The sequence below is a fragment of the Lissotriton vulgaris genome, chromosome 3_1 (assembly GCF_964263255.1).
Source record: "Lissotriton vulgaris chromosome 3_1, aLisVul1.2, whole genome shotgun sequence".
Lineage (NCBI taxonomy): Eukaryota > Metazoa > Chordata > Amphibia > Caudata > Salamandridae > Lissotriton > Lissotriton vulgaris.
Window position 1 is genome coordinate 714,661,681 of NC_141689.1, and position 20,477 is coordinate 714,682,157.

The 20,477-nt window shown below is 43.6% G+C and overlaps 1 protein-coding gene across 4 annotated transcripts in view; it reads right to left on the reverse strand.

Moving 5' to 3' along the window:
- EPB41L4A (erythrocyte membrane protein band 4.1 like 4A) overlaps nt 1-20,477 on the reverse strand; it is an 864,386-nt gene that overhangs the window by 218,500 nt on the left and 625,409 nt on the right. The gene's annotated exons all lie outside the window — the stretch shown is intronic.

Consider the following 20,477-nt stretch of genomic DNA (forward strand, 5'->3'; position numbering starts at 1 on the left):
TCTGAGGTTGGCACCCAGCTCCCAGATAGTGGTAACTTACCTTCCAGCTGTCCACCACTGCAGACCTTAAACATAAATGTAATGTATAGAGAGCAGTCAGGCAAAGTTCAGAGTCTTCTAGAGTTCCTAGTTTTTAAGAAAACTATTTTGTTATGAAGAGCGATATCATCATGAATATGAAACCCTCCCTGAACATTGATTTAAAGGTAAGTGTATGTACACATTCACAGTCAACACCAGCTTTATTGTGCTGGGAAGCGTTCAGCATGCAAATGCCCCATAAATGTTTATTATCATCCCCCGCTGACAGAGCTTTTGACTCGCTTCAGGTTTTGAGTTGCAACAAAGGGTTGAACGCGGAACCCCCTGAGAGCAAAGCTCAGCCCCTCGGTGCCTAGGCAAGCAGTAAACATCCTCCACACGATTAAATAAGCGCATAATAAAGGTATTCATCTGTCACAAGTGAAGTGTATGCAAATAGTCCTATAGCATTATCAGATCTTGCTGTCGCGCGTCTGATATGTAAACCAAGCACGTCCAACTCAACAGTAAATTATTCTACAATTGCTAACCTTTTAAATATTTCTGCTTTCCCTAACATTGAGCAGGTTTTCATTCTAGGGGGAAATGAAATATCACACTGCAACTAGGTATGTCCACTGTTCGTCATATTGCGGATACCTGTGTCCCATAAATTTAAATTGTACTAAGGTAGTGGTGTTGTGGTGTGTTATCTAACTTTCGCACAGAACGGCATTGTAGCGCAGGCCTGTGTGTTCGTTGGAGCTAGTGTGTCTGTAGTGCAGTGCTGTAAAGACGAGGCAAACCTCCGACTTTAACCAGGCCGCTCAGGCCTTACTGACCGCCTCCAAGTGCGTGGAGATGCCTCAGGCATTCAGATATGTCTTAGCTTTTCAGAGCGCCAAAAGGTCAGCTTCTGACCACTTCCCAGCACAGAGAAATATATCCTGCATATTCAAAGATAACCTTGCCTTCAAGTTAGCAGTAGAGGGTACGGTATGCTTGGATGAATGAGTGAATGGCTAGATTTCTAAAGCACTACAGCTACTCCAAGGAGTGTCCCGGCGCTGTCCAAAAGCCAAGACACCCAGCCACACCGCTCAAACTAATCCAAGACAAATAATCTTGTTTTAAGGAATTCCCTTACCAGTGTCTCATTGCTGGTGTGGGGAGCTCAGCGGGAAAAGATTCCACGCCTTAGTAGCCAATGCAGAAACAGCGGTCGCTAATCTGCTGTAACTGAGCTGAGAGTTCTGGTCGTCTCATAATGGGAAACACACTCTGAGAGATGCTCAGGACCAGAAATGTACGAAGCAAAATGGACCAGGCCAAGGACCTTGAACAGGATCTGCTCTTGTTACAGGTGGCCAATGAAGCTATTTAAGATCAAGGGAAACAGAGGCACATTTAGGGATCTTCAGAATAAGCCACGGGGCAGCATTTTGAATTGACTGTAAAGGCCAATCTGTCTACACAGAAGGCCAAGGCATGGACTACAGTTTTGTGTGTCCAAACCGGGAGGAGGTCCAGAAACTTTTTTAGAGATCGAAGCAATGCAACACATGTGCCAACCATCGACAGAACTTAAGGCCGAAAGGACAGCTGACGATGGAACTTTACACCCAGATTTCTAGCCACCATGACAGGCTACGGTGGTGGGGGTGATAGGAGTTCTGGCTAGAAGTTCATGAGCCAGTTCTCCATGTCACGTCCAAAAAGTAAGATTTGTGTTTTACTGGAATTACACTGCAGATAGCTTGCTCTCTACCAATCAAAGATCTTGGACAAAAAGATTTTATAAGTGGACTGCCTGCAGGCTGCCATCAGCCTAATGGTAAATACCAGCTGTGTGTCACCTATATGCGAGATGACCTTAAAGCCAAACGACTCAATCAGGACAGCCAAAGGGGCCAATAAATGTAGAACAGGGGCCAATAAATGTGGAACAGGGTCAATAAAGGGAGGAACCCTGAGGTACCCAAAGTGAAGCTGCTTAATGGGGTCGCAAATTGCACCGGACTCATTAATATTAATGAGGCATGCAATTTGCGACCCCATTAGGAATTGCAAACAGTGTCTGAGACTCTGTTGTGCACAGGGGCGAACGGTTCCTGTGCAAGGGCGTTGGGGCTCCGCCCCTTTGCTTTGAGATTAAAAATAAATGCAATATGAAAACTGCTTCTTTTAAAAATATATATATATAAACCACGTAACAGCATGAATTACCGTGCTGGGGGGCTGTTGCACACTATCAACAACCTCAATTTAGAAAAGAGGGCCCAAGAGCAGGTTTAACGACCCAAACTAGATATGTGCCCCTACTTCAATAACCACAACAGTCATTATATCTAGAAGTCAAGGAAAAAGGAACTCACCGTGACAACCTCAACATGGACAAACCAAAATGTAAATTAACTAGAGGTGGAAACCCAAGTATGCACCCAAGTGTGACAAGAATATATATATGTGAGCTAATGTGTGAATTTTTTTTAATTTTTTTTTTAATTGGATAATACTAAGATGTTGAATTTTAATGCTTCATCTCAGTTTTCATTTTTTTTCCACTCATTCTTCTAAATTTTTTCACTCATTCTTCCACTTTATATATAACTTTTGCACTGCTTTTTCAGTCGCCACTTATATTTAACAAAAAACCACCATTCATAAGATCTAGTACTGACATTGCATCACGCTAACAAGTTCTTTTAAGCAGCCTTAATAACATCGAAAGGCTGTGTTCCTTTGTCTCCTGGGCAAGGAGAACCCAAATGATGTGAATAAGGGCGGTACAGAGCGGCTACTGATGGGAAAATGTAACCATGCCCGCAAGCTTTAGCTCACATATATATATTCTTGTCACACTTGTTGAGGTTGTCACAGTGAGTTCCTTTTTCCTTGACTCCTAGAAATAATGATTGTTGGGGCTGTTGCACACTGCCACTCACTCTGTTTGTCACAGTGACGCTTTCCATAAACTTAGTGCCCCGGGGCGGGCCCAAAGTCAAGAGTTTTTTCCGGGCTGACGATCTCATTGCCACCCTGAGGCCTGTGAGGTCATCAACTCGGCAAAGACACAGCCTCGACGACCAGTCTCCACCCCCTAATAACGTCTGGGTAAAGTTAACCCTGGGCGCTTCAGGCTGAGGCCCTGTAGTACCAGGGTCTCCACGTCAGTCAGGGAGTGGAGAGGACGGTCACCCCACCCTTTCCCAACTCCTGACAGAACAAGTTGGGAAAGGGTGGGATAGAGGCTGCAGGAAGACAGGAAATCGAGTCTGCGCAGTTTGTCTTCAGGTTTTTGAAGACACACTGCGCAGTCTCGAGGTGTCTTCTTCCCGCACAGTAGTTAATGCAGGATGTAACTTCGGCCAGCAGACTTGTGGCGCAGATGGAGCACACTTGCACGTGCCTGTGCCTGTGTCTTTGCAACGGAGGCGGCATTGCCTAACTTGAAGCTTCCCTCGAGTCCAGACGGTGCCCTGCAGCCTTCAACCCTGTGAGTGGACTACTAGGGGATGTGCGTGTCTAAAGAAAAAATAAGACCCTGGGCCCGATCAACTTAGTGTGTAGTAATAAACGAGGCCCGTTAAAATGAACTCCTGTTACTTGACTGTTATTTAGCTCCTTCAAATTGCCTGAAGTGTTTTTTCGAGACAGAAGCTATTTTTATTGGACGGTCTGTCTCTGTGGACTTTGTGAAGAGGTTGGGCATTTGTTAGACTTAACAAAAAAATTACTTTAGTGAGCCAGGAAATAAATTGGATATTGGGAAGCTCAGCAAAGGAGAATAAAGATGTATTAAATGTAAATGTAGTAGTACTTGCAGAGCGCACGAATTGACCCATGAGGGTATCTCGGCACTTGTACGCATACCGCTGTAGAACCCTTCCTAGCTTTTCCCTGTGAGGTGCCCACTCCTGGGCACCCCCAAGGTGAAGCCAGGCATCCTAGCGTTGTTGGGGCCATTGTGGAGATTAAGCAAGCTATTGCCCAGAGTTGCAGAGTGGGACCCATGATTAGAATAGGCATCGAGGCGAGAATGATCAGGTCCGAGGAAATTGAGCCCAAGACCCGCAGAGACGGGAATGGAACCCTAGTCCCGGGCTAGACCTCTGCATCAGGGTCTGCCGCTCTAACCTTTGAGCCACACTTCTCAGATAAAATAAATGGTACGCAGTGTGACTCTTGGAAAGCTACTCAAACAACTATAATGTAAAATAGGCTTTCAAACAGCATTTAAATTAACATAATTACTAGCAGTGTGTGTGTGAGGGGTGGGGGGAACCTTGGCTGTCACTAGGAGTCTCCTGGAGAAGTCACTGGCAGCAAAGCGAGGAGAATGCACCAGTCTGGGAATGGCCTACAAGGTAGACTTGTATAAAGCTGTCCTCACTTTTGCAGTTTCTGGGTGAATTCAAATTGCACTCTCTAACAAATCCGCAAGGAGTTAAGGAAGGCTGGGGACAGCATATAGGTATTGGAAACATTTGCCACATAGATAGAGTCTGCTGTGATGTTATTTTACTGTGAGTTGTGCCCTGTGAACTTACGCACCATGGTCCCTGCGTTGCTTCTTAGCATCAGTATGAGTTCCTTATAGTACAGCTACCAATTCCAGCTTTTGAACTCCCCAACAAAACGTTGTGTTCAAGGCTCCATGCCCATTAAATACATGGCCTCTTTGCTGAAAATGTTGAATACTGTAGTCTTAAAGTGTTATTCAATATATTTTTCTTTGTTCCCCATAATTAGTATTCACTGTTGACTCTTGAACAGGGTGCAAGAGCCAGTCTCTCTTTGGAATGTACATTTCTAGCCCTCATGGCTGGCCGTGCAGATACCTCCAGCCGCTTTGCATTGAGACACAAAGTCTCCTTGGATGCCTTGTGGACTTTCTGCGTCTGCACACCAATTTGTGGATACAAGTTATGCACGCACATTAACACTTTGGACAGTGGACCAGTCAGAGAAAGAAGGGGCACCAACCCTATGTTTTCACAAACCAAAGTATTTCCAACGCTTAGCCAGGCTTTTGTCTAAAATGGAATATTAAACAAGCATTGAAACATATATCAAGACTCAGCGTTTATATACAAGGACACTAGGAGAGTTATCTATCTCTCTCATTTGATTGGATTGACTCACCAAGCGGTGCTGTTTCAAACCGGACACAAAAAAAAAAAAAAAGGTTATGCACGCGCTACCAAATGAAAAGGACTTATTTTTATTTAGCTCTGCTTTCTGCATTTTTGCTGACTCTAAGCAACAGTCTTGCTTTCACTGTACACTATTGTCCAAGTGTAGTCTGTGTGTATCCGGCCAGTTGTGTATGCATGCTGTATGTTTACATGCCCCACTTTTTCAGCACATCATTTGCAGTATTTGCTTGTAGATAATTTCCCCAGAGAATATACTATGGAAATGCTCTTCGTGTTCAGAATAATAACTAATACTAATATTAACTTAGTTTAGTCCGCACGCACACACTGTGTATTGTATATTTGTGTGTGAGCTATGAATAAGTACACTATAATGTATGCATAATAGTAATGTTTTATTTTGACTCCTTGATTGTATATTATTTAGGTTGTGTATAGTTTGTGTGTGGCAAACTGTGCATGTACATTGTGTACCAAAAAATATCATGACCCTTTAACGTGCCACCCCTGACACTTCAGCCAAGCCCAGCCCCACCACTATCAAACTTCACCAGCCCCCACTGGTTGTGCATCCCAATTTGCGAGTCGCAAATGCAATGCAATTTTCGTGTCACAAATTGGTGGGTCGTACATCTGGCCTTTAATTTCTTATTGTCTTCTGACCCACTTATACGGCTGCAGGTAGGGGCTGACTAGAGCTGTATAATAGACATACACAAGGATAGATCGCAATCCCCCCATTCCATGTACAATGAACAACAGCAGTGAAAACTGCTGAACCACTCTCAGTATGGGTGACTAGCTGGGAACTTGCAGATAGCTAGAGGGCATTATTACCTACGATTTTGGAGTTCTCCTATTTCTCCTCTGTCCATGATCTACACACGCACACAGACGTTTACATAGCCACGACTATTTAGCACGCACCTTGCCTGATCACGACCTCTTGCTATACACACACAACAATGAGGAAGGGTGCCTACCAAAATCCCGATCTGGCAGCATCAGCTGAGGATGTTGGAAGACCAGTATTTGTGCGCTCAGTTGCAGACTAAATAGATCAGTATTTCAAGTCCAATTAGGATGAAATGGGAGGCCTGCAAAGTCTATCTCAGAGAAATGTACATCAAGACTACAGTGAAGATGTGGGCAACACTGCAGGACCAGCTAGATAGAGTTGAAGACGAATTGCATACACTAGAGCAGGCAGCAAGCACTATTGAATATGGCACTCGTAGCACAAAAATGTAAGTATCAGGCTAAACCTCAATGATTACAGAGACTATGTAGCACAACAACACCTTGACAGAGACAAGTCAGTTAACGGTTAGCTCACTTGACCCACCCTCATGGGTAACGAGCCCCCTTGACAGTGTTGAGACATAATGACAGACTTCAATTGCACACTCAGACAGACATAAATCAGCTCTTCATGTGCTATTATAGACAGCTATACGGCAGTGGGCTAAATACGGCTAGACTAGCCAACAAACACCACAGTAAACTGAAGACTTGGAAGCTCCATTGGTAACAGAGGAAATACAATCATCCATGAAGCAATTGTCAGCGGGGGAAACACCCAACAGTGATGGACTCCTGACTGAGTTTTAACGAACTTACCAACATTAATTGACACTTGCTGGAAGTATACAGTGAGGCTACTGAGCTCTACTGCGCACAACGCAAGATACAGTTATAGCTTTGTTGCCTAAAGCAGGCAATGACCCAATGTCTTGTCAGTCATATCAACCACTGTTGATGTTAACGATTGATTGCAAGATTCTTGAAAAGGTAATTTCAAAAAGGGTGCAGGGGAATACACATAGTACACCCAGACCAGAATGGGTTTATCCAGGTAATTTGCTCCTAATATACGAAGGTTCTTCAGTGTACTGGATGGTGCAACTTAGACACACGCAACTGCAGCAGCTATCCCCACTGATATGGAGAAAGCCTTTAAACCATTACATTTGAATTATTAGTTAGACATGTTAGAGGCCATGGAATTTGGGGTAAACATCAGGATCTGGATCAAACTCCTATACACGCAACCCACAGCGAGGGTAAAGACAGGAGCTACAAGGAGTAGTGGCAGAAATGCAGGGCACCATTCAAACTGGTAGGTAATCACCCTCCAGATTCAAGCCGCTACAGCTAACCGAGCAGACCATTTAAGGAGTCTAACATTCAGGAACCAAATTTAAACCATTTAATCCATTGTGATCCATATTTTATTCCAAAAGTTCTCTTCAATGTTATTACAAGGATAGTGTAATTCCACACTTTGAATGCAGCAGAAATGCCAATCCAGGCCTTATTCTGTAGCATGTTAGAATTCACCTTATATCCTTGGGAACCGTGCATATATATACCCAGTGCATTTCGGGCTAATGTGCCCTTCGTCAGGGGTCTGAAATGTAAATAAAGCCCATCAATTAACAGAATTTATCAAAAATATGCATTTAATCATAAATTCACCATTTCATTAACTTGCTCTTGCTCTTATACCTTATGATATGCTCTATATTTAGATTAAACTCATCCTGAAACTGAAACTCTATCCTGTGTCTTCCCTGTTATGAGCACCACTACTATAAGCTCAATTACAACCAAAAAAGATTATGCAGGGGCACTAGACAGGGTTGTCTCCTGTCGCCACTTGTCTTCCCCTGGCAATGGATCCCTAAGCTAAACGTATGAGAGACATCACTGACAGCCAAGACTAGAGACCCTGGGCCATAAACATATACTTTCACTGTACACAGGCAACATATTGTTGTACGAGGGGGCGTAAACAAGGCACTACCTTGAATATTGGCTGAGCTGGAGGATTTTAGGGCTATATCCGGCCTGGTTATAAATAGGTCCACGACATGTATTGGCACAATAGTTGGACACAATGATGGGGAGACAGTTGGATAGACACAAGAGGCCTCAAATTCGAATATCACACATTTAACCCCTTCGCTGTGGGGGTGATTTCCCCATGGTGCGGGGGGTGAGCACGGCGCCGCGGTGCTCGTGACGAGCCCAGCTCATCATGAGTCACAGTGGAGCTGTGCTCATGACGAGCTGGGCTCGTTACGACTCCGCCCACTGATTAATTTGCCCACACTGGCAGGGAATCAATCCCGCGTGGGCGGAGCACAGCCGTTATGACGAGCCCATCTCATGAGCACTACTCCACTGTGACGCATGACGAGCTGGGCTCGCCATGAGCACCGAAGGAGTTAAGTGCTTGAGTATTAATATTTATAGGCAAAATATTTATAATATTTATAGGGAAAATAAAAATATCTTGGCAGGTTACTTTAAGAAGGTGTTGTCATCTGCTGGGGCATCTGTGGGCTTCTGGATGAAACTTCCTTTGCCCATGCATCGACTGGCACTGGTCAACATGGTCTTTCTGCTGTGACTGCGCTGCTTCTTCACCAGTACACCACTGGTACTTGGGAGGTCGTTTTTTTCTGACCTAAAGGCAATATTAATGGATTTGATGTGGGGCACAGGCAGGCGCAGGGTAGTTCTGTAGACACTTTACTTACCCACAGATGAGAGGGGTTTGCGGGCCACCTGATTCCGAATCCACCTACCACTTGGCACAGTGGGTGCCGGCACTGATGAGTCAAGTGCTATGCCCTTAACTTGACTATGTGATGAGGGGGCTGGGTGGAACTCCAACTGAAGAATATGTATAATGGCGAAAATATCAGAAGGGCTAACAAAAGAGTCAGCTGCAGGTAGCTAAACACTTTTGGGAGCACTTCAGGCAAAGAATGGGTGTTCAACATGTATACTCCACAGAGCTCCTAATAAGATGTGTCCTTAAACTGAGTGCGCAGCTCAATACATATGACGGACAACCTTGGGACGAGGTTCAACTCGCCACAATGGGTCAACTATACTACTCCGGTATCTTGAGTACTTTCGATGACCTCCAGGAGAGGTCAGTTTCTGATAAATATAGCGATATGCAGGGTGAAAAGGTCAACATGAGGCTCACAAATGGAGGCACCTGACACAGATCAGGTCTTACACTTGATGTTATCCCAGGGAGGTAATTGAAATGCAGTAACAGCCTGGTACAAAGCAGTGAGGATATCACAGATTCGGGTCTGAGATAGAAGTGGGAAAGAAACATTGACACAAAGTTCACTTGTACAGAGTATAAATGACTCCACAAGACATGTCTAAGATCCCAAGAAATGCAAGATTTAAACTGTTACAAGTGAACTACCTCCACTGCACTTATCTGACTCCAGCACACCTCACCAAAATGTATCCCCAGTACCACATACATGCCCTAGTTGCCATAAGGCTGATGCATCCTTCTATCACATGATTTGGGTATGATCGACACTATGCAAGTTATGAACATCGCTGATGGACCAGGTGGTTAGATGAGCCCAAAGGGAAGGCATACATGATCCTAAAATATGCCTCTTGGGATTAATGGACAGACCCAAAAAAGATAAGTTAAATTATAAATTTGAGTATTTTGCCTTTGTGCAAGCCAAAAGAGCAATATCACTAACCGGCAAGGCAGTTCAGGCACCAATCTTGGAGGCTTGAAAAAAGAACTCTATGAATGGGCACAGGCAGAAGAGGCTGCAGCAGAGCATTTGAGATACAGCGTAGGCAGAGATCCATCTTCGGTTGGTTCTTCCTCCTGGTGGCCAGCCATAGCCACCAGGACCACGAGAACTTCTATAGGCCTCCTGGCCTCTACAGTAAGCTTTTTTGTGGGGATCACAGTTCTGTGACTCCCTGCGCTAGACCAGTTTTCTGACTGGCTCTTGCTGCTATTCTCCTGCTGGCAGGGTTATTGTGTGCAGCCTCTCTGGGGCAACCAGCCAGCAACATACACACAGTGTAGTACCGCACTCCCCCAGTCTCACAGCCTGCAAGTTTATTGAAGGGCACCTGTGTGTCAGCGGAGTCCAAGACCACTCCACAGAAGTCTCCAGGAGAACCCTCCATGGTCCCGGACAGATCTATTCCTTAACTGTTCTTTCTGGAGGATAAGGGTGCCAGCGCCTCTGGCCCTGAGAAAGCTCATTTTAGCCATGGGCGTCAGCTGGAGTAAAAGTCATTAGCCCATCTTTGCACGGCATCAGGTGGCTTCTTTTCCAACTGGGAATCCTTTGTTGTTGTAGCACACAGGTCTAAACAGGTTTAGCATCTTTTCTCCTTTCTCTTTATTGTACAAGGATTTTTAAGTGGTGGTGGAAAGTTGTGGATGCTACACACCCCTGGTCAATCCTTGGCCAATCCCTCCACCCCTGTCCCAACCCTCCTGCACAGCATTTTGGGACATTCAAGATGGCGACCAAGTTTTCTCTGGTAAGAGCTGCTTTAGGGACCTCAGCTCTGCCCCTAGCTGACACAGCTGACTGATTCCTTGCCACCAGAACTTTAAAGGTCTGCCTCTTCTGTGTTGGCTCCGGGGGCTCCATCCTTTGCTCCAGTGGGCTTCAGCTGTCACTGCCCGGGGGTAGCGTTACAAGATCATTATCACACGCAGGTTTCCTCTTCATTCCTCACCATCTCCTTACCCAGGAACTGAGTCAATCACTGTTAACTGCCTTTTTGTGTGTGGGGAGGCCCTAGATCCCTCTGCTGGGGGCTAGAATATTGAACTTAGCTCAGCAGATGGGAAAAAGGTCTGGAATCTGATTATGAGTTCAGCCAGAGAAATATGACTAATCTTGAAGTTCCATGGGGTGTGGATGTAGGTTAATGGGGACTGTAAATTCACTCCCAGTGCCCCTTACTCTAGCTGTGCAGCAGCGACCTTATCATAAAAGGTGGACACTTGATGTTAACACACTCAGTCCAAATATCATTAATTTATCAGGAGGGAGACTCTGGTAGTCAGACTCCCTCACAGTAAAAGTCTAAAATATGGGTACTCAGAAGCAAAACCTCCTGGTGGACTCAAATGGTGAAACCCATTTGCTAAAGGAATTTCAGACTTCATCTACAGTGCAGTCCAGTTGAGATTCTTGTGGGAAAGGTGAAGGGAGGAGACAGAAAAGCAGTGGTGCTTTTTGGATTGCATGTTGGCTCCCATAGATAAGACAACGAGCTAAAGCAGAGACAATTTTGGGATCACTAGAACTTGGCAAAACACAAATTATGAGATGTGATGAACATTAAAGTCCCCCTTCGTTTTCAGAGTGAAAGGTTCCACAACACATACGTTTGGCATGCAAATGGGAAAGACAACGGCGCAAACTGTACTCCAGTCAGGAAATACTCCTTTATAAAGAGACTCTCGCTAAATACAAACTCTTAATCACAGGGGAAAAAAGTAACTACTACGTTGCACAGATTGAAGCTGCGAAAAATTCCAACAAGCAGCTATTCCGAGTAGTCTCCGAATGATCAGGTTCGACATCCACTGCTGCCCCTGTTCCCTCTCAGTCACTGTGCGACTCCCTAGCAGATTACTTCTTTGAAAGAGTAAATAACATGTATTCAAAATTTTCCACCCAGACAAACTCTACGAATCTACCTTTTACAGAGGATGTACCTGAACATTCATTAGTACAATTTGCTAATACAACATCAGACCAGATTCTCAACCTTATGTCTTCAATTAAATCAGGTTCAGCTAATGACCCCTGCCCGCCGGCTGAACTTACACCTGTTGCTGATCAGGTGGCTTCTGTTTGGATGAACATTTTTAATTCCATGTTCGCTTCAGGTATCTATCCTACTTCCTGGAAGAAAACCACTCTGAAACCCTTGCTGAAAAAATCAAATTTGGATCCGGAAGACATTAAAAACTGCAGGCCCATAGCCAGCCTACCTTTTCCAGCTAAATACGTTGAGAAGGTAATGAACAGCCAACTCTCTAAATTTATTGAAGATCATCACCTATTAGATGATACTCAGTTTGGTTTTCGCAGAGGGCATGGAACAGAAACTGCGCTCATTAAGGCGTCGGAAGATATCAGAATCATCTTCGACCAGGGCGGTACAGCAGTTCTCATTTTGCTGGACCTCTCAGCTGCTTTTGACACGGTGAATCATAACATTCTAATCGACCGTGTCACTAAAATGGGCATCCAACTCAAGGCAAGAGACCTGCTGTCATCCTTTCTCACCTCAAGCACCCAATCGGTAAATTTGGGCACCTTTCACTCTACCCAATTAGCCCTCCCGTGTGGTGTACCACAAGGTTCATCGCTGAGTCCGACACTTTTCAACATCTATGTGTCGGACTTAGCCAGAATCATCAAAGCACACGGGATGGACCTTACATCTTACGCCTATGACACACAACTGGTATTGGCAATAAACAACAACGGTGACAAAGTGGCAGCCGAGTTCCACGAAGGCATGCTGGCCATCAGTTGCCTTAAGTTGAACTCCGACAAAACAGAGGTCATGACAATCAGCAAGCTATTCCCCGTCTGGTCTCAGTCCTGGTGGCCTCATACTTTGGGTCCTCCCCCACCCCCCGATTCCAGTCACCAAGGTCAGGAACCTGGGCGTCATATTTGAAGATAGATTGACCTTTTCACCGCATGCCAACTCGGTAGTCTCGGCCTCACTGTTTGAACTACAAATGATAAAGAAAATTCTACCTTTCCTTCCTTTGAATGCCGGAAAGACTCTGGTCAGTACTCTAGTCATGTCCTCTATAGACTATTGTAACGGGCTGTTTGTAAATACACAAAAGAAGGTCATCCAAAAGCTACAATTGGTCCAAAACGCAGCAGCCAGAATGTTATCCAGAACTCCCAAGTTTAAGCCTATCTCTCATGTCATCAAAAAGTATCACTGGCTCTCGGTGGAGAATCGCACTAAATTTAAGGCTTTGTGCATCGCCTTTAAGGCCACCCGTAACTCTGGACCTCAATTTCTAATAAAGGAGCTAGCAACCTACACTCCTAACCGGGCTTTACGCTCAGCCACTGCATTCTTGCTGAAGGTTCCCTGCGTCAAAATTGCTACATGAGGCGATAAGCGATTTATCGTCACAATGGCTAAACTCTAAAACTCACTTCCGTTACAGATCAGATCATGTCAGTCCTTGCTCACCTTTAGAAAAATGTCCAAAACCTGGCTATTCAATCAATAACGCACTCCGCCCAGTATATACCGCTGTCCGTAGCGCCGAGACACCTACGGGTATTTGAGCGCTTTACAAATCTCAAAAATAAATTAAAAAATAAATAAAATAAAGGGGGATCAACTCGCGACATTGTTACGGACGGCACATACAGGCCAGACCTGGTCTCAAAATTGTACCCAATATTGAGGACTGCCAAGGGGGTACCAAAGTAGAGCTTTCAGGGTTCTTGGGAAAGAGAACTTACCACAAGTGTGGGTGGAGCTGAATCCAGTTCGAAACCACTGCTAAGATGGAACATCACCCCAGTGAAACTACATGCAATAGATACAATGAAACTAGAGACATGTTGGAGAGTCTATGGGGAGCGGGGCACACATGTTCTATCCAATTGAAGCAAAATAAGACTGAGATGAATTACAGGAAGACATACACCAACTCACTGGCTTTCGGGTCCCAATTCCTGCCTATAATAAGACAGAACCACCGAAGAGAAAAGACTGGTATGTGCTGTACACTAAGCCAGAGAGGGACATGGCGGACCCCACCCCATTGAGTTCACTGCTGCCCGTTGAGATGTCACGAGACCCCCACGATATCCAAACATTGTACACTGCATGCTGGGCATGGTTGCGGTTACTCAGAAAAACAGGGGGGACGACATTCTACTCCCCAGCACTACCAATACTTGCCAACCCATGGCTCCCCCATACTGGACACATGAAGGAAATGCACCCTTCAGCGTCTGGGCATAGGTAGCATTGTTCCCTAATGGGCATGTATTCTCCCACATAGAGGACCCCTGGTTTTAAACATCTTCTTTCATGGACCACTTTGTTCTGGCCCATATGCAGAGAGCCTTAAGAGCCGTGAAGAATTTGCACCAATCACATTTAAATTTGACTACCACAGCGGAGAGCACATTATGTCCCGACTATATAAAGTTATACTTGTGCTCATACCGCAACACGACGCCAAGGTATGGGATGCCTGGGCAGCTGACCTGGGGCATCCCCTCACTGACAAAACTTGGAATAGCTGTAGTACACAAACAAAACTAATCTCATGTAATCACAGACACAAATTGATCTACTTTAAGATCCTAAGAAGGGCCTACATAACGCCACAGCAGATGGTTCGCATGGACAGCGCCAGATTTGTGCACTGTCCCAAATGTAACTTACATGTAGCCACATTTCCACAGACGACATGGACATGTACCACGATAGTTTCATACTGGCAAGACATATTCAGGGAAGTACAACAGATGACCGCGTTGCAATTGGACCACTCCCCATTATTAGCTTTACTGGGCTATGTAGACAAGATCCCTAAGAGCATGTGTAGATTCATAGCAATGGCAATGTTACTGGCAAAGCAAGAAATAGTTATACACTGGGGCAGTAAACAGAAACCCAAGGTAAAAAGCTGGATTAAGAGTATGATGCACTGTGACACAACGAGCGAGTTGTTCGTAGAACTCCAGCCCCCTATATCTTGCCCAAAGGGCTTATGGCAGCCATTGAGGGAACACCTACAACAACAAGACGAACACGCCACACAACAAACCTAGGAGCGAAAAGTCGTGCAACATGACACAAATGTGCACAACCACTACATATATGCTGAGATACTGCACTGAGTAGCGGGAAATGTATTTTGAATTGGGATATGCTGCCGGGAGTAATGAATACAACAGGGATGTCAACAGTGCAGCATGTAGAAGTTGTATAACGATGGTGTAACGTTGAGCTTGCCAAATATGCCAAAGTGATATATATATCTACAAATGCGATGCCTAAAAAAAAATGTAAAGAGAAAAGACTGGTTATCACAGACCATGGCTTGTATGAGGAATGGAGAACTGTCACAACATTGGGGACACGGAAACACATTTTAGTGAACAGTGGGGCTCGATACTGGGCCTTTTCACCGACAGGTTTAAACCGCTGACATGTCCAAAAACTTTGATGGAGCTGCAGCTCATCCCCCGCAACAGTTGAACGGCATGGCTGTTGAGTGACTCTGTGGAGTTCCCTCCTTAGGAGCTGCATGCCTTGAATAATCTTAGATAATTCTCCAAACCAGCCTTCCCATGATATTCATTACACACAGCAAATCACCCATGGTGGGGACTGGGGGCCATAGGGAGGGCAAATAGGTAGGGGGTAATGGTTGTAATATTAGATGTGTCCAATAATTTAAATTTAATTAAAATGTATTGAATCACAAATGTATCGAGGCACCTGCAATGGTGGATATTTAAGACATGCTACAGTGCTCACACCATGCTTATAATCAGTCACTTAATTGATCAATTTATCAACATATGAGATGGGTATTAAAAATGTACTAATTACCGACCCCTGAATGTCGTTGTAAGGTATACACGTAGATAGCAAAACATTGTGAGATCCATTTTTCTGAAGTATATTTTTCCATCTCTTTTCTACCCATCTCCGCCTAACAAAGAGTTTTTTTATTACAATGTTGAAATCTCCAATTAACTGTCCTTGCATTGATTGTCCTGTTATAAACAGGTTTTGCCGCTTTGAGACAAGAATGACAGCTAAAAACATAGGTTGCCAACTGATGCTACAGGATGAATCTGTCCGCATAGAATGTCATGGTTTACCTTTGCAAATTAAATTTAAATAGAAAATAATTGCATGAAGCACTTTCCTCACACAATGCAATCTTGTGAGCAGCTCTCTCTAGAACAAAATGTCAGCTTTTAGATAAAATTGACCTATTTAGACACTAATGCCTATATTTCAAAATAACTCTGTTTTGCACGAACCTCAGGGTGCGAAGCCCACACATCTTGGGGAGTAATGTTGATTTTCTAAGTTGAGGCTGTAATCATGTATAAATGTCAACCAAAGGAAGAAATGTGACTGCAGAAACTGTAAAATAAGTAACTGTCACCAGCTCCTGTGGTTTCATCCACTCAGAGTCATCCCACACAGCTCTAGTCATTATCTACATCTTCCTTCATATAATATATTTGTTGACAGAAACATTGGTAGCTAGAGATTGTCTGCTTGCCCATATTTGAGGGCACTTTCCTAAATGCACTGATGTTGATTGGAGGTGGCTGGGAAGGTTATGGGGAATTGCGATGGAAACAGGGACATCCCATAACCAGTAGTTCTCCCCTTTTGGGAGTAGGCAGATTTATTGTAAAGCAAAGGCCTGTCAGAATAATACGTTTTTATCAGCTTTCTGGTACCCCAGAAAGTTTTATTCGAGGAGGTATGGTCTATGGGGTGAGTTCCAAAGGGAAAAGCCTGGAACACTGGGAGTTCTAGGCCATAGGCTCACTCTGGATGCAAAGAATGCTCTGCCTTTCCTCCCTTGTCACCCATGCAGACAATCTTCCCAACTATTGCTAGGCAAGGGCAAAATGCCCTGGCTCACCGCTGCTACACTTATACAAATCTGAATAAGTAATGGGAAAAGGATTGGCAGCAAGTTTAAGGCAATATACAAAACAAGCTATTAAAGGGAAGAAAAGTATTTACAACAAGAACACAAGAAAAAAATCCTCAACAGCAAGTTGATCAAACTGTTTAAAACATAGAAAATTCTATAAATGCTACAGCAGAGATGTAAGAATAAACCAAGAACAGTTGTATTAACAAAACATTTCTCAGCACAAAGGCGGACAGGCGAGGGGACAAAATAATCGCCAATCAAAGGTCTTGTCAATAGACCCATAATTGCATTTAAGGTCAAACCATGCTTATTAAGCTTGCAAGAGGAAACTGTTGAATTTAAAACAAACCATTGAAGCTGAAATTTAAAATAACTGAAGATTAAGCTCTAGAGTAGCAGGAAGTAGAGGCAAAGGCTCAATCAAAAATTCTAGTTGAGAATGCAGAAAATCCAGTTCAGTTTTTCTCTGACATTATCATTGTTTATTTTGCTCAATCAACCGTATCGTTTTGCTTGTTTGTCCTGCTGTACAAGAAGTGATCGCTTGACCATAAAGACCCTTACATTATAAATCAATCACCAAGCATCATTTCTAGTAAACAAATTTAGAAAAAGACTCTAGGGTGCAGGAGTCCAATCACTGTCATTTCAAATATAACCGAGCTGGGAGACAAACATCTTTACTTGATATCAGAGGACAACTCCTAAAGGAGATGATGGGGGGCATCTTTGCAGGTAACTTTTGATACCTGCAGGCACCAAAGATCACAATAGATCATCAGGCAATGCAATCAGCATTACTGTGGACCAGCACTACACTGTTATGTTCCCGGATTAGGCCCATGTAGCAAAGCAGATTATTTCTTAAATTGGTCTCACAATAACATTTCAGCCGTGAACTTTTGCACATATTTGCATGTACGACAATGTTCTGAAACTACTTTCTTTACACATCTAGCTTCGCACAACATTATCACAAGGCCCCGATCATCATGTACTAGGCCTCTTTCAGTACTATGTACAAATGTCGTCCTGTCTTCATCCATGGGGCGACAGGGCTATCTACATATCCATAACATCAATAATCTACACGTACATCACAAGACTGCTTTCTATTATTAATGAGCATCCCGATTGATTAGCAGAGGAGGCCCTTCAGCTGACACCGAGGGTCCCTGCATGCTGAAACTTCACCACGCAGTAATCTGACATCTCCCTGAAGGGGTGTCCAGTTTGTGACCAAGATGGGCTACTACATTCTCCCCCATCAGGTAATGGGGTTGGAAAGTCCCTTGTAATCAAAAATTGAACAGGCATGGAACAAATGAAGAGATATGTCACATACCGCTGGCCAATTAATGGACTCTAATCTACTCCACTACTGAAGGTCACAACTAGCTACATACTATGACTGCTTCTTTGCAGCTCACAAAGTCAATCAGATATGGGATGCTAGTACCAAAGTCAATCCCAAGAGATCTTCCACCAATTCTCTTGCCAACAATGCCTGATCAGGACCATACACTTTTAAAGAAAATATCTTGGATTGGACAACTCAGCGTAGTGACCAGATAAATGGAGTTTGGTCATAAAAAATACTATAAAGGGACCTGCAGAACTTCTCAAAGCTACCAGCTTACTGAAAACTATAAACTGCATGCCACTCTCTCACACCTCTTCATCCACCACACTAATAAGGCCTGCATACCATAAGAAGCTAAACACGCCTGCTAGGTCATCGCACAGGACATGGAAATACAACTTCCCATTACAGGATAACCGCACCTTGGTGGTCATCACACACGACATGGAAACATTTCCCCCATAGGATCAAAAACAAAGAGAACATGCGGCCCATGTAGCAAATAAGGGTAGCGAAAGCTACGTAAATGTTGCAATAGAATAGAATAAAATACAACTTTTGTATCTCACAAATGGGCGGCTAGTCTGTTTAGAAAAAGACTAACCACAGGCCAAGAATGTGGCAATGTGTTGGAAACATATGGCAATTAATGGTAGTTGTGCCCGAAACAAGATTTGAGCTAAATTCATTGTTTTGTTTAAGTCAATGCAGGGACATCTGAGCGGGTGAGATATGGTGTGAGCGTTCGAAGGCAACAATGAAGCAGGCGGTAACGCTATAGGCTTTTTGTTGCTTGTTCATACTTTTGTTCTGGTAATCGATTCTGGAGGTGACCAGTGCCAATACCAGGACAATCCTATCAGGGAGAATTCGGAGCAGCATGATTCCATGATGACAAGTTGGTGGTAGTAGTCGTTTTCAGCCAGACCCTCTTTATTCATAAAGAGTTACATTTGCTATTATGCTGATCCAATGCTATTTGAAGAAGTCAGAAAATCTATTTTTTATAGTAGTTGTATTTACAAAAGCTACATCAGCAAAGCACCAACATACATCTGAATCCAAAAGACTTGTTTTCATGGACCCTAATTTGAACTAAGCATCCATGTGCACTTTGAGCGCAAACTGCAATTTGCAACTGAAAAAGGAAACCAAGTCGGATGGCATTTGTAAATGTGCTAATTTCACATGTGCCATTTAACTCTGTGCAAACTGTACAATCATCGCTATTTGCCCACAAGCGAACGGTAGGTAAAATCCTGCGATGATTTTATTGGCAAATAGTGTGCAACTCCAATTTGTGCACCCTGGAATGCATTCCAGGGTGGGAAACAACAATGTTGTGCATTGCTCAAATCGAAATGTCATGGTATATGCCAATAGGTTACTTACAGGCTTTACCTGCCATAGCCTTGTGGGCAAGTACTGCATTGTATGTAATCCACACATGAGCAAAGCACCTGTGCAGCGAAGAAAGAGGCAAAAGGGCACCAAAATGGCAACTACTCCCTGGCCTAGAATTCGGTTTCCAGTGCAACTGGGAGTTGCACCCAAAACGGATTTAACCCCCTTAGTTAGGATCAGGGTTATTGGGTATAACTGTGGAACTTGCGCAACATTCAGAGTTGGAGCTACCGCAGCATCCCGAAGTACAGTATATGGAGATACTCATCCTAAAATTATGTATAGCTTTATAGCATTAGTGCGGAGCCCTGGTTGCTTGTTCCCGTTCCAAGCGCAATTGTTAGGATTCCTGAATCCCAGATTGATAAGGATCATACCCCGAGAGTTTCACAACCCAAAAAGTAACCAAGTATGGAAATAAAGGCAAGCTGCATGTTTTTTCATGGTATTCCCAAAAAAACATGTTATTATTCTTTTTTTAAATATTTGAAAACATTGTTTCAAAACAAATTATTGAGAGCAGGATAAATTCATTAATCCTAAATATTTCTCAGCGTGATCTTTACTCTAATTGTATTTTAACTCTTGCTACAACCCCTTCCTTCCCCCCTTCTCCTTCCTTGCATATACGGGACAGTTAGTCTTTTGAGATTATCAACATAAGACATAAAAGAAACTTTCACAAGTACACCTCGAATGTTATAACAGGAATTTTTACAATGAAGCTTATTGAGTGGAGACAGAAGGGGAACAATAGGGGAACTCTATAATTTGTGTAGTTCTAAAAACTGGACAATCCACCCGTTCAGAGAAGGAGACTTACACATAACTCACAAAAAATCGAAAGAATAAAAAGAAACAAATATATAATTTGTAAACTGTCAGGACCTGTTGCTTTACCTATGATGTTGATATAAAGGTCCAATAATTAAATTAATTAAATGAATGACATTTAATCATCAAGGCCTCCTAAAACCTGGTGGGGCAGAATAGACACGATAAGAATGAT